Source organism: Cucurbita moschata, unplaced genomic scaffold, assembly GCF_002738365.1.
Source record: "Cucurbita moschata cultivar Rifu unplaced genomic scaffold, Cmos_1.0 Cmo_Scf00077, whole genome shotgun sequence".
Classification (NCBI taxonomy): Eukaryota; Viridiplantae; Streptophyta; class Magnoliopsida; order Cucurbitales; family Cucurbitaceae; genus Cucurbita; species Cucurbita moschata.
Genome location: NW_019268593.1, coordinates 842,095 through 853,312, shown reverse-complemented (window position 1 = coordinate 853,312; position 11,218 = coordinate 842,095). Strand labels below are relative to the sequence as shown.

The following is an 11,218-nucleotide window of genomic DNA, read 5'->3' as shown; positions in this document are numbered from 1 at the left end:
GAAGCATGAGTTGCACTTGAGTAGGAATTAAAAATGTTGCATTTTTTTTATAAAGGGCATTTGGTCTAGTGGTATGATTCTCGCTTAGGGTGTGAGAGGTCCCAAGTTCAATTCTTGGAATGCCCCTATGTTCATTCATCAAAAGATGAGCCTCAGAGAAAGCAAGTACTACAAGTTAGTATTACATCATTAAATGATAATGCTCTTTTTTTAATACCCACATTGTCTTTTTTAGAACATAACTTTTATTCTTTTTACACTACTTTTTATCTTTTTACACTACTTCTATTCTTTTTTCGTCATCTCTTCTCTACATTAATTATCTTTCTACAGTAATTATCTTTTTACACTACTTCTATTCTTTTTTCTTCTCTCTACTACATCTATTCTTTTTCTTCTTTCTACAGTAATTATCTTTTTACACTACTTCTATTCTTTTTTCTTCTCTCTACAGTAATTATCGTAAACCCTATGTAAATAATTTAACAGCGGTCTAGATCTAAAAGATATAATAATTATTGCTCATGGATTTCATTAACAAAGAAAATAAATGAAATAATGATGATACATTCCAATGGGCCTAACCCAAAGGAATGCGTGTGCATTGCTTCAACTTATATAAATTTCATATATAGACTAGCAACTAAGAATTATTGATCGACTACAATGGCATTTGGTCTAAGTGGTATGATTATCGTTTTGGGTGTGAGAGGTCTCAAGTTCGATTCTCGAAATACCCCCAACAATATTATATCAAAATGAATTAAGCAAGATAATATGATTTAAAATGTGATTTTTAAACATTGTACCAAGAACATGAGAATAGAGAATGAAACATATTCTTGGAAGAATAAAGATCGTCTCGAGCCCGACTTTAAAAAGAGCATTACACAAATTGTTCATTCTTTCTAGGAACTTTTCATAACCGATGAAGAAGTTTCAGAGAGCCATAGGTTCGAATCCTGTCACCTTGATGAGAGCCATAGGTTCGAATCCTGTCACCTTGATGTGGTATTCTCAGGGGCCGAATTACACAAATTGTTTATTCTTTCTAGGAACTTTTCATAACTGATGAAGAAGTTTCAGAGAGCCATAGGTTCGAATCCTGTCACCTTGATGTGGTATTCTCAAGGGCCGAAGTGCAAAGCCCCATAGCCTATCCGTGGTCAGGAAGGAAGGCGAACTGCGCACACTGAAAAAAAAAAAAAAAAAGATCTCCTTTTCTATCACACATAGAATTGTCATTCTTTTGTCTTTTGAAACCCCTTACCTTATCAGTCATCAGACATGTTTTTTGTATCATATATCGAGATAATTATTATGAAAAAGCTATTCCACTAGTGTGACTTAGATACCCTTTCTTTGTAGTATCAGTCATGTTATTTGAATAGCTTGAAGTCATCATAGCCTCTCCATCAGTTTTGAAGACTCCTTCGGCATCAATGTGCTCCAATGAAAGAGATCAGACCCTTTCCTAAACTAGAACCGGGCACAAAACGCCGAGGAGAAAGTCGAAAGCGAGCTCTTTTCGCGTATACGCAATCTCGAAACCCAATTAGCTCACGGACTGTCTCCTCAACCCTGGTGAGTATGAGTGCTTGGTAAGAGAGAATGTCGAATGAGGAAGACATTTGATTACGGCAACATTCGCAACTACCAAAGTGCACTAAACCTAGTAGAGATCTTCGATCTAACGATAATGGAACTTCAAGCCCATTTAATCAATCCGCTTTGTACCTTATTGTTGACCGAATCGGATGCACGCCAGGCCTAAATTGTCTCTCAGTCACCCAGAGAGGAAAGGAAGATCAGATCCGAAGTTTACGAATCGAAGAGAAAGTGGATATGAGTTCTACACTTTTTCATTTTCAAAAGCTTCGCTTGCCTATAGTACTTTATTCAGGATCTGAACTCCTTGATCATTTCCTTGGCGGATAACACAAATGAAATCGTTTCCCTGACCGCCCATCTTATGAGTCCATTCTTGTCTTATTGGTTTGTTGTACTATTCTATACCTCTCTCGATTGATAGAAAGACGTTCGGGTGCTGGGAGGGCCTATTGTAAGGGAACTTGCCTTTTCACGGTTGGCAAAGGTAAAGCGGGAGCTGCATATGTCCACGGTGATCAAGGCAGAGCGACTTCTTCTTTAGAAGAGGTTGGTTTTATTGAAACTGTTAGATCCTCTTTCATTAAAGAAAAAATAGGAGCTCTTAGTTTGGCCAATGTCGATTCGTATGGCAATGCGGACTCGACTCAGGACGAGGATTCCGCTTTTCATACTGCTACTATGAGTCAAAAGAGCTGGTAAGCTATCTCGCTAAACGAAAGGAAAGAGCACGTACGGGTTGACCTTGTTACAATGGCGGGGGCCAGCCAAAGAAGGTCAGTCGGACTAAGTTAGGACCCTTGATCCGGTTCAGCTAGGTTCTTCCATGCAAGAATGTATGGGTATCGGTATCCTCTTTAGGACCGGTTGCTTCCTCTTTTTGTTTATACGTTTGGAGAAACTTGCTAAGCCCGCCTTTCTTACCAGGTGTGATTCAATCTTTCAACTCAAACTTTTCTATCGTCCGACGAAAAAAGTAGGAGTACGACTACCTTTTTCTTTTCTTGCCCGAGCCAGGGGATCATTCAGTTTCTACCAAAAGGTTCGCTATCTATTAGTTGTCGTAAACGAATGTATTTCTCATTTCATGTTAGCTCCTCCAAGAGCTTCCTGGTCCGTAGTAGACGAAACCTTGGACTTCTATCGAACTTATAGCATTGCTTGGTGAGCTCGCCGTTGAGGGTTGGCCTTACAGGAGATCGAGCAGCCTTTCTTTCCCTACCTGATATGCTTTCTCGCTTATCGTGCAACTAGTCAACTAGTCAAAGAGAGAGGGAGAGGGATCATGTCAATCAATTTGTATGTGCATTTTGTCCATCCTGTACTTGCCTGCTTAGCTTTCTTAGCCAACATCTCCGGTTTTCCCCGAACAAAGAGGTCCTGCTTATCCATATCCAACAGTCACACTTTTAGCCGAAAGACTGATTTTTTTCTTTTCATAAAGTTGGATCATAGATCAAGAAAGAATGAAGCTGCTTACAGGGATGGTTACGCGATACGTCTTTTCATACTCGCCATTTCTTTAACCCTGCTATCAACCTAGCCATTCTCGCTTGTTGCTTTAAGGGGTCTCCCCACTGTAGATTACTCGGATTGGTTCTCGCGTCCCTGTGCCAAAAAGGATGCGCGAGTTTGGTTTGAGTGTTCCTCGATTGGGTGGATCCATATGCTCCTGAGGGGTGAGACGAGGTGTAGTGCAGTCTGGTCAGCGCATCTGTTTTAGGTATGTTGTCCGCTAAAGGTTTTAGGAAAGAGGGTACAAATTTTCTACATAGGTCATCTGTGGTCACAATCCTTTTAAGGAAGATGCTCCCAAATAATCGGTGAATAATAGCCTTTAAAGAAGTTCAGAGAGAAAGAAGAGGCAGAATAGAGAATAGGAGTGAGTCGTGCAAGGAAGAAGGAACTAGTAGGTTTAATTTGGGTTCGTTTAAAACTAAAAAACGAACTAAATTTTTTCAAACGAACCCAAATTTAAGACTCTCTAGCCCAAAGTCCATATGTAGTAAAAAAAAACCTTCCGTGGCCCAACCCTTATTCGCAGTCCGCATCCAACCATTTATTTTTCAAGCTACACGTATGCTCCAGGCCAAACTCACGTAACTAGTCAGAAGATGCGGCCCACAACTGAACGGATTTCAAGTGTCACAATCGCACTCTTGAAGTAGTGAGACAATGATTATGTGACATTTGTTCTAATCCAATGAACAAGTCAACCATGCAAAATTTAGACTGAACGAACAATAGCAGTGTATGCTCGAATCACGTTTAGAAGAAATATTTTAGAATACGTGAGCGAGGAAATACGTTAAAAATAATTTCAAATAAAACAAGGTTATAAGCTAAAAGTGAAGAAACAACAACTGGTCACGTTCTCCTATAGTATATTTTGGGACATTTTAGTCCTGATGGGTGTAGATATGATTTTGAGGACTAATCATACACCCCGTATTGGCACAACAATAATAGTAAAGGCCTATCTAAGATGAAAGCAAGTAAAAGGGGTTTGGAATGAGCATGCCACCATGAACCACAAATCGTTTACAAGAATAGCTGAGACATCTAACATGCAGCCACAGGCAACACGCCTTGGCCAATCATGACCGCGACATCTGCCCTTATACAATTTGTCAATATCTCTATCAACTTGCTCTTCATAAACTCAACGTTGTAGGATGAGGCTGACTTTAGGTCTCGCGACGCGCTTCTAGCTGATCTTAGTATTGTGGAGTCTTTTCCAACCTACTAGGAGCTGTTGAAAATCACTTCTCGGTTTGTTAACTCTTCAAGTCTTCTCTGTTGGTGTCTTTCCTACTTTCTTCGCTTGAAAAAATTTCTTCTTTGCATGACGTCATACCACCTGCTTTTACTTGATGTTTCCTTGGTCGGAATAATAACGTTTCAAGTTACTGACGTGGACAACAGGGTTAGTCTCTATCCATAGGAGCAATTGGGTCCTATATGATGTCTTCCTAATCTTGTGGACAACTTTGACTAGTCCATAGAATTTTCGAACCAGTCTTTGGATCTTGTTCCTTTGAACTCAAAGTTGATCTGACTTTAACTTATCATAACTCTCTATTTGCTTTGAAATTATCGTGGTCGACCCTTCTCTTCATCCGTCTGGATGGTATTTCTGCGTGAACATGTGTTGCTTTAGTGGTTTGTTTTTGTCTCCCTTCTTCAGTAGAGGTGTTGGCTTGGTGCCTTTGCCAAGCATTTGAGTGATCACTGACACGAGCCTTTGCAGGTCAAATAAACCCGACTGTGAACATGCCATTTTGCTATTTGTAGAATTCAACTAGCTCAAGCTAAGCTGTATGACATCTATTTGTGGTAGGTGACATAAAACTAATCTTGTGATTTATCTCTCTTGGTGGGGTTAAACCCAATATCTGACCTTCTTGTTTTAGGTGATGGTGTTCATGTAGTGGCAATAAAGTTTTTGTTGAGGTTGGCACACTTGAGCTCCCCCTTTTCAAATACAACAATGGCAGCAAGTGTAGATTCATCATGGCTAAGATTCTTTCTAAACTGTACTATCCTCATCATTTTCACCCCTCTTGGTTGATGGATGTTTGTCTGAATGATCGTTGGGTTAGACTCCTTTACTACTAGACATTTTGCTAGGGACATGTAAATGACTTTGTGTTCTAGCAGGATGTCAATCCCTGACTATTTGGGCTCTAGAATGTTGGATATGAAGGCTGAAGATTTATAGTAAAAATCTGATAGAGAAATATATACTAAATAATTATATATAGTAGGCGGTTACATATAGTGAAGCTATATATAATAAACTAAAATAATATGTATACCCATTAGTCAGTGCTTCCTAAATGTACATTTCTCATTCTCCATATCCTCTCATTGCATACCTAAAGTCATTAATACAAAACCATTGGTCAATATTTCTTTTTACATTTTCTCTATCATGTTCTTTTTGTTCATTTAGATCAAGTGTGTGCGCTGTTGTGTGATTCTAATAACAAGTATCAGAGCAAGGAGAGATTCACCACGATCTGTGAAGATGGAAAGTTCAAAGACTGGAATTGAAAAGTTTGATGGATTCGATATCAGTTTCTAGAAGATGCAGATTGAAGATTATCTATACGAGAAAGATGTTCAGGAACCCATTTTGAGGGTGAAGCTGGATACAATGACCACGGAGGAGTGGAAGCTCAAGGATTGTCACGCCGTAGGGTTAATTTGGTTGACGCTGCTAGGGAACCAAAGAAATTGCGATTCGAAATGGTCCCGTTTGGGGACCATCTCCAGTTTCTTCATTTCTAGTACCAAAATTTCATGGATAGATGTCTCGCACTGTGCAACGGCAACTCTCTGTTTTCCTATGGCTAGTCAGATATCTCATGACCACTCTTTTCCTCCTCACCATATCTAGACACTATAACGTTGATCCACTATTGTCTTATATAGTTAACGTTCACTCTTTAACGTGCAGGGATATTTTATAACTACCACGAAAATCAAAACATACAATAAATTCATACAAGTTTTACAACATATCATATACTACAAAATAGGGTTAGACTGCTTACTTGATCGCGGAGAGACGTGACATCAAGCTGAGTCATAGAGATATACGACTCTTTATCTTAAGAAAAAATCTATATAATTTAAAATCTGGCTGCTCTGGTACCAATGTGTCACAACCCAAATTTCAAGGGTTCAAAACTCAAATAGAAATTAAAATTGAGAGTGAAAACAAATAAAAATAAAAGTAAATTAATATAAAATAAGAAAATGTTGTAAAATTAAAATGAGATTGAGAAAACAACACAACATTAAATATAAAATTAAATTAAATTATAAGAGGGTGTTGTTCAAATTTATCCAAACAAAAAAACAAATTTGTATGGGATACAATTACAAAAAAAAAAAATAATAATAATAAAAAAAAAAAAACTCCAACACAAAGACAGACTAACACTACATAAGAACCCCATCTGTAAGTGCACAACCTTTGAAGGCTCCTTCATCTCAACGGTATGTTCTATTACGAACCCATAAAAAATAATCACACCTATGACCGCATCTCCTGACTTTAAACTGCTAGTCTAAACATGGTTTCGTCGTGAAAGTTTTAGAGATAAATACAAAAATATTTTTCTCTTAATTTATAATTAGTCATAAAAAGAAATAATTAGGTACAAATTTGGTCTAGAATTCAAAACTTTCAAATCTTACTGTTCCTTAACCAAATTCAAATCAAGATTCTTGAACTCCTAGTACCTTAAATAAAGTTGGTATCCTCTAATAAAACAGGAATTTCTCTTAAGATCATTAAATTCTTATAGACTCCAGACTCAATATCAATAATACAATTATGTTTTATCTTGAACACGCCAAACATGAAAGTAAAATGCGTTCAATTTAACTCCATTTTATTGCCATCTAGATGTGTAGGGTATATTCTTGATTTAAAAGTTCTTGTGACATGACAGTTCATATCAGTAAGCTTTTTGCAAAATCACAAGTTAAAAGACAACAACGATGAACCTAGGTCTATTAGTCAATTCAAAGACAATTTCTTTTTCCATCTTATCGATAATAATAGTTCAACTAAATCCATATTATGCAAAGAAACAAGTTTACGACTCATAAAAACTACTACCTAAATTATGTCCTAAAAATTTGAAAACATAAGTTGTAGTTGATAATTACATACAAATTTCCCTAAATCCATGAATTCCTGTCCAATTAGTCAATCCTAAAGATTGTAACTAGCATATAGTAATTGAAGCCCCACATGAAGCAATTTAAAGTTCCCCTACATAACTAAAGTTCATCTCATCTTTAATGAAGCATGAATTGCACTGAAGTTCATGAAATGCTTATAGACTCCAACTCTGAGTACTATTAATGCAATTATGTTTCATATGAGTTTGTCATAAATGAAACTAAGGTGCATTCAATACAACTTTATTTTCTTGTCATACGAGGCAAAATAGAAAAATTAAATCAAACAAACTGATGAACTGAACCGAATCAATCCAACCAAAATTGATTAGTTTGTTTCTTTTGTTGGGTTGTTGGTTTATTTGATAACCCTTGTATATTATAACAATTCAACTTTTCGTTTTATAGCCCTCCAACTACTAAGAGAAAAATATATTTGAGTAGAAGCTAAAAATATTGGGTGTTCAAGAAAAGGACTTCATATTTGAAATCAACCTAACTTCATATTCGACATTTTATACTTACCACCATGCTCTTAATACTCATAGTCTTTCTTAACATCCCATCCCAAGGCTTTATTCTCCAAGACAAATTCTACATCCGAGAACTTCACGTGTTTCATGCAATACGACAAAATACGACCTTAATACCTAGGCCTAAGGCTTCATACATACGTTTCAAGTGGTATAACAAGGGCATTTGGTCTAGTGGTATGAAAGTTCGATTCTCAAAATGCCCCTTCAAGAGATTGTAGTATGAAAGACATTTACCAAGTAAATAAATACATTAAAATAACACAAGTGACACATATGTAAACTATGTTATTAATATTTTATTTCTATTACATCTTTCCTTATTTATGAAATAATGAGCGGAGATATTTTTCATTTTCACAATTACTGATGACGAGAGGTTTAGGATTTTTTAATGTAAGAATCGTGGGGATGTAGCTCAGATGGTAGAGCGCTCGCTTCCAATGTGGAAAGTATGGAGATCGATACCTTGCATCTCCAAATGAATCGATCACTAAACTTATGAAATAATGAGATTCCATCTTTCCTTATTTATGAAATAATGAGCGTAGATTTTTTTTTTCATTTTTACAATTATTGATGACGGGAGGTTTAGGGTTTTCTGATGGAAGAATCGTGGGGATGTAATTCAGATAGTAGAGCGCTCACTTCTGATGTGGAAAGTACGGGGTTGATACCTTGCATCTCCAAATGAATCGATCACTAAATATATTATTTCTTTTCAATTTTTTCTTATTTACGATATAATGAGTAGGGATAGTTTTTCATGTCACTATTATTGATGACGAGACGTTTAGGATTTTGTAACATAAGAATCGTGGGGATGTAGCTCAAATGGTAGACCGCTTGCTTTGCATGCGAGAGGTACGGGGATAGATACCACGCATCTCCAAAATAAAACTATGTTATTAAATATATTATTGAAAATTATTTCTTTTCAATTTTTCCTTATTCATGACAGGTTGAGTAGCGATATTTCTTCATTTCCACTATTATTGATGATGGAAAATTTAGGGTTTTGTGATGCAAGAATTGTGGGGATGTAGCTTCGCTTAGGATGCGAGAGGTACGGTTTAGCATACGAGAAGTACGAGGATCGATACCTCACATCTCCAAAAGAAACTATTTATTATTAATATTTTATTTCTATTCAATATTTCCTTATTTATGACATAATATGCAGAGATACTTTTTCCTTTTCACAATTATTGATGAAGGGACGTTTAGGGTTTTTTGATGTAAGAATTGTAGGGATGTAGTTCAAATGGTAGAGCGTTCATTTCCCATGTGGAAAGTACGGGGATCAATACCTTGCATCTCCGATTGAATCGATTACTAATTATATTTTTTTTTTTCAATTTTTTCTTATTTAGGACATAATGAGCCGGGATAGTTTTTCATTTTCACTATTACTGATGACGAGATGTTTAGGACTTTGTGACATAAGAATTTTGGGGATATAGCTTAGATGGTAGAGCACTCGCTTTGCATGCGAGAGGTATGGGGATCGATACCCTGCATCTCTAGATTTTCTTCATTTTCGATACCCTGCATCTCTAGATTTTCTTCATTTTCAATATTATTGATGATGGAAAATTTAGGATTTTATGATGCAACAATTGTGGGGATGTAGCTTGTGATGGGAATTTGAGGGTTTTATGATGCAACAATTGTGAGGATGTAGCTTAGATGGTAGATCTCATTTAGCATGCGAGAGGTAAGGGGATATCCTGCATCTCCAAAAGAAACTATTTGTTATTAATATTTTACTTCTATTCAACCTTTCCTTATTTATGACATAATTAGCGGAGATAGTTTTTCATTTTCACTTGATGACAGGACATTTAGGGTTTTCTGATATAAGTATTGTGGGAATGTAGCTTAGATGGTAGATTTCTTGCTTGGCATGCGATTGGTACGGGGATCGGATCGATACCCCATACCTCCAAAAGAAACTATTCGTTATTACTATTTTATTTCTATTCAGTTTTTCCTTATTTATGACATAATGAATAGCATTATTTTTTATTTTCACTATTGTTGATGACGAGATGTTTAGGATTTTATGATGTAAGAATCTTGAGGATATAGCTTAGATGGTTGAGCATTTGCATCCCATGTGATAAGTACTGGGATCCGTACCATGCATCAACAAAGGAAACGATTACTAAGTATATTAGTTCTTTTAAATTTTTCCTTATTTACGACATAATGAGTGGGGATAGTTTTTCATTTTCAATATCATTGATGATGGGAAGTTTAGAGTTTTTTGATGTAAAATTGTGATGCGAGAGATACGGGATCGATACCTCGCATCTCCAAAAGAAACTATTCGTTATTACTAATTTATTTCTATTCAATATTTCCTTATTTATGGCATAATGAGTAGCGATATTTTTTTCATTTTCACTATTATTCATGACGAGACGTTTAGGGTTTCGTGACGTAAAAATTGTAGAGATATAGCTTTAGATGGTAGAGCGCTCGCTTTGCATGCGAGTTGTACGGGGATTGATAACCCGCCTCTCCAAAAGAAAGTATTTAATTTGTTATTATATTTTTTCATTTTCACAATTATCGATGCCCCGCATCACCAAACCAAACTATTTGTTATTAATATTTTGATTTTTTTTTATTTTCACTATTATTGATGATGGGACATTTAGGGTTTTATGATATAAAAATCGTGGGGATGTAGCTCAGATGGTAGAGCGCTCGCTTTGCATGCGAGAGGTACGGGGATCGATACCCCGCATCTCCAAAAATAAGACTATCTAATATTAAATATATTATTTCTTTTCAATTTTTCCCTATTCATGACATGTTGGGTAGCAATATTTCATGACATGAGGTAGAGCACTGATAATGTTGGGTAGCAACATAATATTTCATGACATGTTGGGTAGCAATTTTTCCCTATTCATGACATGAGGTAGGATTTTGTGATGCAAAAATTGTGGGGATGTAGCACAGATGGTAGAGCGCTCGCTTAGCATGCAAGAGGTACAGGGATCGATACTTATATAAGGTGGGTACGAGAGAAAAAGAAAAGATACTTATATAATGACTGAGTGAGAGGACTTATTGTAAAGGGAATGAATATAATGACTGAGTGAGAGGACTTATTGTAAAGGGAATGAATTCCTCATAGAGAGAGGACTTTTATACTACTTGTGGAGAGGGAAGTTTAAGGGAGGGGTTGCTTGATCCTCTTTTAACCAATTATTTAATTTTATTTAGTATGTTTTAGAAAGATAGTAGAAAAAAAAAAAAAAACACAAACAGCCAAAAATCAAAATTTGGAAAGTGTTAAATAATTTTTATATATGGACATTTCAAGACTTTGCTCATGCAATATTCCCATGAAATCTAACACT

General features: G+C 36.1%; 2 non-coding genes across 2 annotated transcripts; both read left to right on the top strand.

Annotated features, from left to right (window-relative positions):
- Positions 1 to 54: 54 nt before the first annotated feature.
- Positions 55 to 126, top strand: TRNAP-AGG. Its single transcript has one exon. It is a non-coding gene; the product is annotated as a tRNA-Pro (tRNA).
- Positions 127 to 10,529: 10,403 nt separating this feature from the next.
- Positions 10,530 to 10,602, top strand: TRNAA-UGC. The gene has a single exon. It is a non-coding gene; the product is annotated as a tRNA-Ala (tRNA).
- Positions 10,603 to 11,218: the final 616 nt, after the last annotated feature.